General features: G+C 46.4%; 1 protein-coding gene across 4 annotated transcripts in view; it reads left to right on the top strand.

Annotated features, from left to right (window-relative positions):
* The window catches only part of SLC24A3 (solute carrier family 24 member 3), a 486,823-nt gene that overhangs the window by 191,093 nt on the left and 282,083 nt on the right, over positions 1–13,647 (top strand). The window lies entirely within an intron of this gene.

The following is a 13,647-nucleotide window of genomic DNA, read 5'->3' as shown; positions in this document are numbered from 1 at the left end:
TTGTGGCCCCATATTGCAATGAGAGGAGCAAGTGAAAATCTGCATGCTGACTGGCAAGATGCCTGCTTGGGGCCCAGAAATGGAAGCCAGAATTATACTTTTCTTTTCTTTTTTCCCCCCAATGTATGAAATTTATTGTCACATTGTTTTCCATACAACACCCAGTGCTCATCCCAAAAGGTGCCCTCCTCAATACCCATCACCCCCCCTCCCCTCCCTCCCATCCCCCATCAACCCTCAGTTTGTTCTCAGTTTTTAAGAGTTGTACTTTTCAGGCAGGAAATTGGAGGAGTGAAGGAGTCTTTTTTGGGAAACCGATGAACTAAAAAAAAAAAAAAAAAAAAAAAAAAAAAAGGAAAAGAAAAGAAAAAGACCTATAGTATAATATTGACATTGGAAGTCCCTGGAGAAATCGCTAGATCTCTGCCTGATCACTCTGAAGCCCAGAAGGAGACCATCTCTTCTTCCACAGAAATAGAGTTAGCACTTCAGCACCTTACTCAACAATGAGTGAACAGAGAGGCATCAGATATTTGAAGGGGGAAGTCAGACCAAAGTGAAAGAGCTGCACAAAAAGGAATTTGGAGGACACAGAAATCATGTGGCACACATATGAAACAGCCAGAAAATGATAAGCAATAGCCTTGGGTGTGAGGGATGTTATTGCACCATGGAACAAGAACAGCATGCTATAAAAAAGGAACATTCAGAGAACACAGAAGAACTCCTGGAAATAAAACATAATAGCAAAAGCCAAAAGTTCAATTAAAGAGTGGTAACATAAAGTTGAGGAAGTCTCCCAGAAAGCAGAATAAAATGAAAATAAATGGAATGGGGGAGGGGATAAGAAAATTAGAGGACTGGTCTATGAAATCTAAAATCAAGGTAAATGAGTTATAGAGACAAAACAAACAAAAACAACAACCAACCTCCACCCCTGAAAATGGGAAAGGAAAATAAATTATTGAAGAGGAACTATAAGAAAATGTCCAACTCATGAATAAGAGTTACCCACTTTGAAAGGGCCCATTGAGTATACATTATAATAAATTTAAAAAGACCCTCATCTCTAAATACCATTACCCATTAAAAGAACCAGAGAAGTGCTTGATTCTTTTTTTAAGTTATTTCTTTACTTATTTGTTTATTTTGATAGAGTGAGCAGGGGAGGGGCAGAAAGAGAGGGAGAGAGAGAGAATTCCAAGCAGGTTCTACATGGTCAGTGCAGAGCCTCATGTGGGACTCGAACCCACGAACTGTGAGATCATGACTTGAGCTGAAACCAAAAGTTAGACACTCAACTGACTGAGCCACTCAGCACCCCAGAAGTGCTTGATTCTAGGTCTGGGGCAGAAAATGTACAAGAGGCATAAGATAGATGGAATGTTGTTTTACACCAGAGAGCAAAGCAGTGACTGAAGTCAGCTTGGGTCATGTCAGTAGGACTGACTCAGAAGCCAATTTGGGACGTTCCCATTGGCCAAAAATGTGATGTTCTGAGCCTCACTTAGAATAAAGCCTGCAATCCATCGAACCACAGTCCATAATGATACTTGAAAGATCTCATTGGTCACCTTGAGAAGATGCCAGGTAACCAACACACTATTTTGAAAGCTTATAAATAACAAAAAAGCAAGCATTTATTTTGTCTTTCTTGTAAAATTGTACCTCTGGTAACCAAATAGTTGATGAGACATGTTGCTTTTTTTTTTTTTTAATATTCTTTTAATGTTTATTTATTTTTGAGAGAAAGAGACAGAATGAGAGTGGGGGAGGGCAGAGAAAGAAGGAGACACAGAATCCAAAGCAGGCTCCAGCCTGTCAGCACAGAGCCCGATGCGGGGCTGGAACTCACGAATGGTGAGATCATGACCTGAGCTGAAGTTGGATGCTTAACAGACTGAGCCACAGGTGCCCCAAGAGACGTTTCTTTTTATGAAACGATTTCAGCTAACAAACAAGGAAGGAATGAACAAAATGACAACTTCACCGTGTTGCATTCCCCAATGGAATGAAGGATCCGAGCTAAGATCCTTGGTGGTCACTGACATCACAAGAAGAATGACATCCAGACACATTTTGCCTCCAAATGGAAGTACCTGGGAGTAGCACCTGGAAGGTGGTATGGACAAATTCCCACAAACCAGACAGTAAAAGGCCAATTTCTCGTTTTCCTGGCTATTTAAAACGGAACAGAATATTTTAGGCTGAGGCTCAGTTTATACTGAGCATAGGGACTGGGGATCTGGCATAAAGGTTTTTGTAAGTGACTTAATCATTTAATGAGCGACCCAGTGCCTCCAAGCGAAAGTTCCTGAATCCCTGCCCAGAAGGAATGTTGGAGGTTTGACTCAGAGTCCATCCATCAGGTGGGCCAGCGCTGCAGGCCCTCTGGAACCCACTCGGGGAGGGACAGGGAGGAGACAGGAAAGGAGGGCTCAGCCTCAAGGCTGGGAAGTCACAACAGCTGACCTTTTCTGCCTCTCCCCACCGCAGGCAGTGAGTGAGCTGCTCATGCACAGTGCCGTCTTTTGCTTTCACAGGTTTTAGAGGCAGAGGCAAGCCAGACCCAGAGACACTAACTCAGAGTTTCATGATGTCCCCAACAGCCAAGCCTGAAGGAGGGATCCCAGAAGGCACGGTGAGGGAGTGAGAAAGCGAGACGGGTGCACCCTTGCAAGATGCATTGGAAGCCAGCTGCCACCATGGGCAGCTGGGACCTGGTCCCCCTGGGGACCTCCAGGAATTGTCCCATCAAGGGACGAGGAAGAGGCAGTATTCCTCCACCAGTCATTTGGAGTGAATGACCCAGTGGCTGAAGGCTGCTCTAGGGGTACTCACTCCCTGACGCTTCTGGCCGGTCCTACTGAGCATGCTCTCTGGCCAGAGAACCCCCCCAAACAGAGAGACTTGGGGAGCCGACAACCTGTAGGGCAGCTTTCTGCAGGTGACCTTCGGGGTGAATGGAGTCCAGCAGAACCAGACCTCCCTGGCCCCAAGGCCGCGATGCTAACTGCTGCTCTAAATAGGTATTGGGGGTCCTTACTAAGGTTCAGACCTGGAACTCGGGAAGGGAGGACAGGCTGACAATGACTGGACTTGCCTAAGTCCAGCAGGAGTCATGTGTCGGGGGAGCAGACACTTAGTACTGTGCACAGGTGACTCTGACATGATGTGTCCCAGAAAGAAACGGGGACACTTTTCTGCTCAGCATGCTGACAGGGGCCTGGCTTCTGACCCAGGCAGTCCTTCCAAGATGCAGCATCTTTCGCAGCCGTCCCCTCGGGCTAATTCTGCTTCTCACCTGGCACCTTTGGGGAAATGCTTCTTGTGGATCTCAACCTTGGCTGCATATTACAGTCACCTGGGGACCTTTCAAACAGTGGATGCCTCTGTCCCATCTCCAAAGTGACAGAAGTAATTGGTCTGCGGTGAGTGCTGGCACAGGGAGCTTTAAAAACCTCTCGAGGTGTTTCTAATGAGAAGCCACAGCTTATAACAAAATTCTAAACGCTTAAGCAGGAAGTCCCTATTGCAAGCAAGTATTATTTTAGCAATCAGGAAGGAATTTCTCACTTTTTTATGAAGCTCCAACCACTGAATGAGGATGAGGAAGAATGAGACCCAACAGAAGGGTGTGTGAGTAAGTCCCTTTTGCCTGCAGGTCTCTGATGGATTAAGAGAGTTCCTGAGTGTCATTGATTAGTGATTGATTGCTAAGCAATTTGGAGAGGTTTGCTGTTTACATAAAAGCCTGTTTACTAGTTGTGCCTCTTCAACTCCCCAAGCCTCAGTTTCCTCATCTCTAAAATGGGGATCTGTGTGCCCAAGAAAACTCACATACACTGTGTGCCTACCATGCTCAGGTCACACACCAGCAGCCCCTGCCGCATAGCCAGCTGGACAGGCTGAGGGTGGTTCCATGTTCTGGGTCATGGCGAAGCTGCTTTAGTGGAGCAGGGGACGTTTGTTCCTCTCTGCAACACAGGACAGCCAGATGGCATGTGAAGGAAACAGTTGGGGACCCAGACTCAGGAGGGGAGATCACACTTTCTCCAGCTTTTCCTGCTGCCCCCCCTGCTCAGTCCCAACCACAAACACAGAAGGCCAATAGCAGGGCAAGTGCGATGTGATAAAAGATCTCCATGCAGTCTGAAAGAGATGGCTGTAATTAGGACAGAAAAAAATGTAGCCAGGCCATTTACAACTTTGCAGGATGCTTCCCCTCCCAAAAAACAGCTAAGCAGGAGCCCCCCAGAGGTGTTTTTAATGGGCCTAAGCAGCAGGAGGGTTTGCAGAATTGTTTTCTCTGCTCCCAGGGGTTCAATTTCTGTTTTGGTATGGGCACTGAACGGTATTGGTCTTCCAGAACTCCTTTTGTTGTTATTAATAACACTGCATCTTTCCAAGTTGGAGCAAAGACAGGCAGCCAGGGAAGCAGGAATCCTAATATTTAGAGGGCAGCCTATTCACAGACATCCCTATGCAGCTCCACAGTAGGTTAGTCCTGTAGATGTTTGAGGGTGCCAGGTCCCAATGGCTCAATCACGCTTTGAAGCCACTTCTATCTGGGGAGCGTACCATTTAGTGAAGGATGCCAGGTACATCCGCAGTTCTTTTCAGTATTCCATGGTGTATGATTGGATGGAGGTAGGCACAGAGCCTGGAGGGAGAGGTGGGGAAAAGCTAGGCGTTTGCCCAGCGAGGAGCCTCGTCTGGGATGAGTTTAAAGGAAAAACAGTTATAGTATGAAAAGGAAAGAAGAAATCCTTAATGTCAAGGAACCACATGAGCCATGGTGGAGCTGGGAGGAAAAGCATGGTGTGAAGGAGGAACGGCAGACAGAGTGGCATGGCTGGAGCAAAAGGTGCCAGGGCTGGGGGTTGGGGGTGAGGAGGGATGTAGTCGGGAGACTGAGCAGAAACCAGACAACCCAGACTATTTGCTAGGTCAGAGACTACGCTTCACTCTGTGAGTGACTGAGGAAAGTCTTTCTCTCCAACTTTTTATTTTGAAACTTCCAAACCTAGAGAAAAGTTGAAAGAATAGTACAGTAAATAACTGTACACCCTTACCTTACACATGGCTTCTCAAGTTTAACATCTGTCATGTTGACCTTCCCCTCCTCTATTAGTATTTTTTTTTTTTGCAGAATCTTTGAAAGTAGATTATTGACATCATAGCCAAATAAGAAAGGAAGAAGGAAGAAAGGACATTCATTTTCCTATATAACCACAATGCCATTATCACACCCAAGGACTGAACATTGGCAATACATTGAATGTGTTACCTGGCATCCAGTCCATAGTTCAATTTCCTCTGTTTTCCCCGAAATAAACTTTATAGCTCTTCTAGTCTTCATCTGGAGTCTGATCAAGAACACCTTGCCTTTGGGGACACTGGCTCTTTAGTCTCTTAGAAGGTAGAATGTCCCCCACCTTTTGTTATTTTGTGTTTCTTGATATTGTCATTTGTTGAGCATACAGGCCAGTCGCCTAGCAGAACGTCCCTCAAGTTGGATCTGTGTGATGGTTCAGTCATATTAAATTAAGGTTAAACATTTTTGGCAAAAGCAGTACTCCTTCCCATCGCATCATTTCCAGAAGCTCACCTGTCCTCGTGTGGCAGGGCTAAACTGTCACCACGGTCTGTCCATTGTACACAAACATCTTATTCTCTATAGCTAAGGATGATTTTGCAATTCTGTCTTTTCCTTCTCCATTTGTAGATTGGCATTACCTCAAGAAAAGCTCCCCACCACACCCCACTATTAACAAATCATCACTTTAGGCTCAGGGGATTCATTTTTTGATTCAGTGTGTTAGAAATTGCTATTATGCTCGTTCATGCTCAAATTGTCCCACACTGGGCCAGTAGGAGCCCCATCAAGCTAGCCCGTGTGTCTTTGATGGGTCGCCATTGACCCTTGAGCACTTTTGGGCTTCCTGCCTTGCTTGGTACTTTTGTGTTCCACTCTTGGAAGTGACCACTTCTCTGAGGAGCCCTGGTTTGATGAGGAGTAATCATTGGAAACCATGGCCTGGGCGCCAGCTGTGCTCCACACTATAGCAGTGTCATTGTTTCTAGGCCCTTTGAGAAGGGAGTGCTAGGAATGTGTATTTTTTTAATGTTTATTTAATTTTTGAGAGAGGGAGACAGAGCACGAGCGGGGGAGGGTCAGAGAGAGAGAGAGACCAGAATCGGAAGCAGGCTGCAGGCTCCAAGCTGTCAGCACAGAGCCCGATGCGGGGCTCAAACTCACAGACTGTGAGATTGTGACCTGAGCTGAAGTTGGATGCTTAACCAACTGAGCCACCCAGGCACCCCAGAAATGTTCATTTTTTAAAACTCACAAGTATATGCAAATAACACCAATTCATCACAAGGTCCTTTCTTCCCCACTTGGTATCCCCATATTGGTCTCCAAATATATGAACACATGTATTTATTTGCTCTATCATACAATTTCCACAGTCATTCTGGATTACTATACCGGTAACACCACCACTAACAGCAGACTTACTGGATAAAATGCAAGATTTCTTTGCAGTTATTTTCCTCTATAGAACGTATCTTACAAGGGTGTGTAATCAGAGTACCTGCATTTGTTACTTGTGTGTGCAGTTATATTACCAATGTATATGATTAGCTTCATTTGAATACAATTTAGTTTTTTCACCTTTCATGCATTTTTTAGAAATGTATTTTTTGGAAATTTTTATGTAACTAATCTCCTAGGGATGGGCGCTTGGTTGTTTGCAGTATTTTGCTATTACAAATAATGCCATGGCAGATGATTTTGATTTGTGGACATGTATCTTCCAGGTAAATTCCTGCCAGTGCCATTTCTGCATTAAAGGGCAAGTGCACGTGTCATTTTGTGAATTGTTGCCACATTTCATTTGGTACAGACTGCATTTGAGCTTTCAGTAGCTTCTGTTGGAAAATGGAGTGGAGAGAAAACGAGGTCGGGAATAAGACATCACCGTGGCCGTCCAGATGAGCGATGGCCGGTCCCTCAACCAGTAGCAGTGAGACTGGGGAAGGAGATGGGGGCTGGCTGAGGGCTTAGCTCCTGATTGGATGTGGGGAGCAAGGGAATAAAAAGACTCCCAAGTGTTTAGACTAAGGTAAGAAGGCAGTTCAGTGTCCACACTAAGGCAGGAAACAGGAGGAGGAAGAAGATGTGTGTCTGTGTGTGTATGTGCATGCACGTGCATGTATATGTGCACGCGTATGTACGAGAGTGCATGTGGGTGCATGTGAATGAGTGTGTGTGTGTGTCTTTGGGTGTGCATGCACACATGTGTGAATGCATTTGGGAAACAGACATGCAGAGGCCTGGAGCACAGAGTGGGGCGGGGCGGGCGGCAATGAGCCATTGGTATGAAGAGGGCAGTAAAAAGCATGACCATGGCTGAGATCAGGACCTACACTCCTGAGTGTCCCCAGCCTCTGGACACACAGGGAAAATGGTGCACATCGATTTTACCTTTCTCAGATGTACACGCAGACCTGCTGCCTTAGATTTAGTGGTCCTCACCTGAAAGAGTCCCTGGAGGATGAGGAAAAGTACAGTGAGCACATTACATAAAAATGTGACCACTGTTGAAAAAATGGATCTGATGTTTCCCGACCTCTCAGATCCCACACACACCTTAGTAGCCCCACTCAGGGGCAGGTGGATGCGTGTTGGCCCCAGTTGGAGGCGTGATGGCTTTTGTTATGAAGCTGCTGGGACATCCTGAGCAATTCCTGTGGTGCTTCTGTCCGCTGTAGACCTGTCCTCGTCCTCATCCTCTAACAGGCCTGTCCTCAGCTGACCCGGGCACAATAAAGATCTCGCTTGGAAAAAAGTTATTTGCCAGAGGCTCAGAGCACTAGAAGGCATTGGGAATCAGTTCACCAACAAGCTCCTGTGGGATCCACAAAGGTTCCCTGGAAAGGGGGTACTTATCTTCCATCAGGAAACATGCTCTTCATTTCTAGAGGGTGCTTTACGTTTGGCTAAAGGTATAGCCTTGTGTGTTCGTGTGCAACTTAAGTAGCAGTGGATGAATGGCCATTTTTATTTTTTATTATTTTTAATTTTTTAAAAATGTTTATTTTTGACAGAGAGAGAGAGAGAGAGAGAGAGAGAGACAGAGCATGAGCAGGGGAGAGGCAGAGAGAGAGGGGGATACAGAATCTTAAGCAGGTTCCAGGCTCTGAGCTGTCAGCACAGAGCCTGATATGGGGCCCAAACTCACGAACTGTGGATCATGACCTGAGCCAAAGTTGGATGCTCAACCGACTGAGCCACCCAGGAGCCCCAGAATCGTCATTTTTAGAAGCTTATCAAAAACTCTGTTCGCTGCACACATGTAACAGCAAACCAACATATTTGCAGTAACACGTCAGGGATCGGGCATTGCTCTGCTCCTTACGCTCGAATTACTCAAATCATTGAAAAATTCCTTCAAGCACCAGTTAAGCAACAGTAAAATACAACCCCCCTTTGGTTTTCATTTATTCCAGTGCAGTCTTTCTTATATGCTTTCCTGCCTCCCTACACTGTGTCTAGGGCCCATTACTTAGTTGTTTCTTAATAACTTGGTAGAATTAATATGAGTATTAGCCTGGCCTGGTTGTGATTATTGTAGTTTCTGTTTGCTCTCTTCAAGGTTGGCTGCCAGTGGCCACTTCTGTTCCCTTCTGGTTTTCTTCTGACAGCTCTTTTCACACCAGTAGAATCCAGTCGTTCTCCTGTGTTTGCTGCCTTGAACATCTGTGGGATTGGACACAGCTACCCGGTCTGTAATCGTGTTAAAATATTGTATGTTAAATAGGAGTCACGGGACTCTGAGAGACTTCTGGAAAATAAGTGCCTGACTAGGGTTCATGGCACCATAGCAAGGGCTGGGAGATTCCCATTGAGAGTGAGGATGAGGAGAAAGTGTGGCTTCTGGAAGTATTCCTTTTCCTCGAACTGACAAACACATGCTGCAGCTGACCTAAATAAGCTTCCGGTTTGATTGCAGGTATGAACTCTCTCCTCTGAGTGGATGGGGATGGCGTGGGCAAGCTCTAGTCTAAGTCGGGGTGGGGGGCAGAAGGGAAGATGCTGCAGATTGGGGTTCTGAGTTCTTATCCACTCCAGATGCTGTCACTTCTGGACCATAGGGGTTTGGGCAGGTTAGAACGTCCTTATCCTCCTGCCTCCTCCCTACAAATGGAGCTATTACCTGCCTTGCCCAGGTGGTAACAGTGGAAAGGCTTTATACAAGCAGTATGGTCTGCAAACACAAGACAGCCTTATCTGCACTTTGGAGATATGTTAAGTGTAGGATAGACGAGTTATGCCATTCTAATTGTGACTTTTCTCAGCTGCAGCAAACGTGGGACGTTTTCTTTCCATCTTTCCATCTTCAAGTTCCCTTCTTCTCCTCTAGGGATATTTTTATACCTCTCTCTGCCCCCAAGAACTTTAAAAGAAAATATAATACTGTTTTTAAAAAATCTGAAATCATGTCCCCCCTGGTGGGCTGCGATTATCAGCAGCCAGAGTTTCATTTCTCTGAAGGTTACCCAATGTAGGAAGGGTGTGAACCAACCATGTGGGCAAAAGGAAGCAGCTCAGCTGTCCCCCACTGTCCTCACCTTTACCTCTATTATTCTCAAGAAAAGAATCCAGGCCTGATGTGCAGAGCAGACCGGTAGGAGGCTGCTGGCATTTGACCACTTTTAACATGCAGAAATGCCAGTGTCCAATGATTTAACCTAATGATTTCTGGGGAAAGGGAATGACACGCATGGTTCAGGGTTATTCAATCAATAGTGCAGCTGAACCTGCACTGAACCTCTCATTGTTTACGGTGAAAAATCTAGGAACTAAACCCAAGGAATGCCATGTAAATAGGTGCAAAGGTAATAAATACACCCAGCATTTAATTTACTCTCTTCTGGGCCCCCCACCCCCTATTCAAGAGATATGTGATTGTATCTTTCTTTCTTGAGGCCAGGATAAAGCCATATGTTTGTGTGGAAGACGATGGGAAATTGGACTTGAATTTACTGTGTCATTTTAATATACTGCCCCCTTTACTTGACAGGAGGGAGGTTCACTGAGGGCTGTCTTCGAAGCACTGCCGATCTCCTAAATAAATAATGTGCTGGGCTGGCAGAACCTCTATATACAGTGCGTCCCAGGGGCTCATAAGTACGCTGTCACAGGAGAGCGGCAGGGTGGTTACTCCATGTTCATTTCTGGCTGACCCATAAAAGGCATCCTCCATGTTGCTGATTATGAGCCCGTCATCTGATTTGAAGTTATGTCACCCTAAAGTAGGGAGAATTGCCTCACAGTAAATCTCATTTTTAATCCAGAGCTTCAGGAGGGAAAGCCTCTCTGCCCAGTTTAGAGGAAAGGGGGGCCTGGGCCTGGGATTAAAAAATAGGAAGGCAGTCTACAGCTCCTGTCTGCTTGAAGGCATTCCTGGGGTGCCCTTGGGGAGAGAGACTGGGGTGGGGAGAGGCTCTGTTTGGTTTGTTTCATTCTCCCTAAGCCCCCTCCCCTTCCTGTTCCTCCTCACCTCACTCTCTCCACTTCCCTACCCCTCTCCAGTCTCCACCCCACTTCCACCCCTCCCTTCTCTATCTCCTTCTCCAAACTTTACCCCTTCCCAACCTCCATCCCTCTCCTCCCTAAGCTTCTCCAACTCCCTCCCCTCCTCACCTCTTCAGAGCCTCCCTCCCCTCCCACCACCCCCCTGACTGTTTCCTTTGAGCTAAGATTCCTTGTGGCTCCTGCTGGGGTAAAGCCCATCTTTGGGTTTAGGTCCTGGAGCAGTAATGGCTGCTGGCAGCGTTTTATAGAGACATGCCACAGACACCCTTGTTCTGTTTTCTGATATCACCAAGGAGAAGAAGGAGAATTAGAGCAGAGAAGACAGGAAATCTAAAGAGGGTTCTCCTGTGGTTCTCTGTTCAGGCAGGTGCTGTCTCCAGGCAGACCAAGGGCCTGGAACTAAAGGAAAGGAAACAGAGAAGGGAGGGAAATTGGGTGAGAAGGAGGAAAGCAGGGAGAGAGGGAAGGGAAGAAGGAACGGTGGAGGGAAGGGAAGAAGGAGGGGTGGAGGGAGGAGAGAAAGGAGGAGGAAAAGGCCATTCTCACAATTGATTTGTGTGGAAATTAAAAACAGAACCTGTACTGCAGGACTTCTGTAGCCTTCAGGGATAGAGTTAATGGGGAAAATAGTGCAGAAAAATGCAGCTGATCCATGTTAGCAGCCCTGCTCCCTCGAGATGCCCCTGCTCCAGCCTGTGGCCACACACGTATACCTGCACATGTGCACACATGCGGACATACACACATTCTCACACACACACAGCCACACACATGGGTACACACGTACCTGCATTCATGTGCACTGACAGGTATACACAGGCATGCACACACACAGACCCACACTTGCACACATGATCACACACATGCATGCAGCATGCACACATACACAGAGACACTCATGTACAGATGCATGCACACAGAGATAACATGCACACCATTACATGGACACACATGTACATTCACAGGCACGCACAGACATGCACGCATGCACACACACTCCTGCCCGTGCACACATGCGATCATGTGCGCGCACGCGCGCACACACACACACACACACAGGCACAATCACACCCTGCCCCATCCTTTCTGTCTTGAGTCTTGGTCTCTGTGGTTGTCTTCACCCCTGATCCAGGGGTAGGATCTCCGTGGGGTCATGTCCTGTTATCCTCTGCCTGCCTTCAGGACCCCGGGGCCAGTCTCTACTGCTGCTAAATACAAACAAAGAACACCTTGGGCTTTGGAGTCAGGTAGAACAGCCTTTATACACCCGTGAAAGTTTGAACTAACCAGCCAGCCAGTGGGAAGAGAGTGTTGACATGAGTCTGGTGAGGCCGTGGGTTGTACCCTTGACTCAGCCTCCATCAGACATCCCAAGGCCATCATGGGAGCTTCCAAGAAGCAGATGCCAGGATGTGATGAAACATGCAAGGACTTTCCTAGGGAAATGCCCATAAGGAAGGTGGAAAGGGGAGGGAAGGTTGTACAGAAGTGTTCTCTAGGATGGCCGTGCAGCCTCGAGAAGGTTTTACAGGGCCATCAAGGAATCACTGAGCTATCTCTGACCTTCAAGGGAGTCTCACATCTCCTGGGGATGGGTCTGCGTTGGTATCCCCACTCACATGGCTGTGGATCCCATCATCCTGTGGTCAGTGTGGGAGTTGTTTTAGGTGTATGGCTGCAGAGCAGACAGAGAAAGAATTTGAAACTTTGCCCCAAGTCTGTTTTTAATGTTTATTTATTTTTGAGAGAGAGAGACAGAGCACAAGTTGGGGAAGAGGAAAAAGAGAAAGTGAAGTAGGCCCCAGGTTCTGAGCTGTCATCACAGAGCCCAACACAGGGCTCAAACCCACGGACCGCGAGATCATGACCTGAGCCGAAGTTGATCGCTTAACTAACCGAGCCACCCAGGTGCCCTGACCCCACTCTATTTGTACTGATTTGAAACAGAAAATCAACAATTCACTCAAGAAATAGGTTCACTTTTAAAATAATGATAAATTCAGTCCAATCATCATTTGCTAACAAGGTGTCTGAACTCAAGGGGTTTTCTCTCTATGTCCAACATGCAGGCACCCTTGTTATCAGCACCAAGGACGTAGGCGTTAAACTGTGTAAGAGCACTCCTGGTTTGGAAATAAGGAGGTCTTTCTGGATGTAAGGGGAGCTTTAAATATTACACGGGGTTGGGGTGTCTGGGTGGCTCAGTCGGTTACGCGTCTGACTTCAGCTTATGTCATGATCTTGCGGTCCATGAATTTGAGCCCCGCATCGGGCTCTGTGCTGACAGCTCAGCTCCTGGAGCCTGCTTCAGATTCTGTGTCTTCCTGTCTGCCTGCTCTTCCCCTGCTCATGCTCTGTCTCTCTCAAAAATAAACATTAAAAAAAATATTTTTTAGATATTTCACAGGGTCATAATAATCATTTCATTTTAGGGGCTTGACAGATCAGGTTTGAACCTTATTGGTTTAAGGTAGGTTGAGTGACCCTGTCTGAGAGGAGATACTTTGTCATTCTAACTTCCCCAATGACCTAAATCTCGCTATCCTCATTTTGGGGTCAGTGAAAGGCACTGGTAGGGTGACAGGCGGTAGAGGTCGTCACATGGAGGACAAGGAAATGCTGAGTATGTCCATATAAACACAGCCCTTAGCAAAAGCTAACCCCAAAGCTGATGTCCTGAGATGATTGGTAGTCACCTGACATCATTTTAATGAAACCAAACGGGTTTATATGTAATTTTAGAGATCGTCCTGATAAACAATGGAAAATTTCAGAGTTAAAAAAAAAAAGCTCAATCAGTCATAAAAGACAAGAAAAAGTGCCTGAATATTTCTTGTTCTTTTTCTGTGACCATCTTGAAGGTAACCGTAGAGCTTTCTCTCCTTGGCTGCAGTAATTCAAGTAGTGGCAAATGACCACACAGAGAATTCCAAGCTAAGGTCTGATTCCACCACTACACACATATCTCAAGCCCCAAGACATCCATAAGCTAAGGGGAGCAAAAATCAGCAACAAACATGAAAGGAAGTCTTTATCTGGGA

This window comes from Puma concolor, chromosome A3 (genome assembly GCF_028749965.1).
Source record: "Puma concolor isolate L17-30 chromosome A3, mPumCon1.1.hap2, whole genome shotgun sequence".
In the NCBI taxonomy this organism is placed as follows: domain Eukaryota; kingdom Metazoa; phylum Chordata; class Mammalia; order Carnivora; family Felidae; genus Puma; species Puma concolor.
This window is presented reverse-complemented; position numbering and strand designations above follow the sequence as displayed.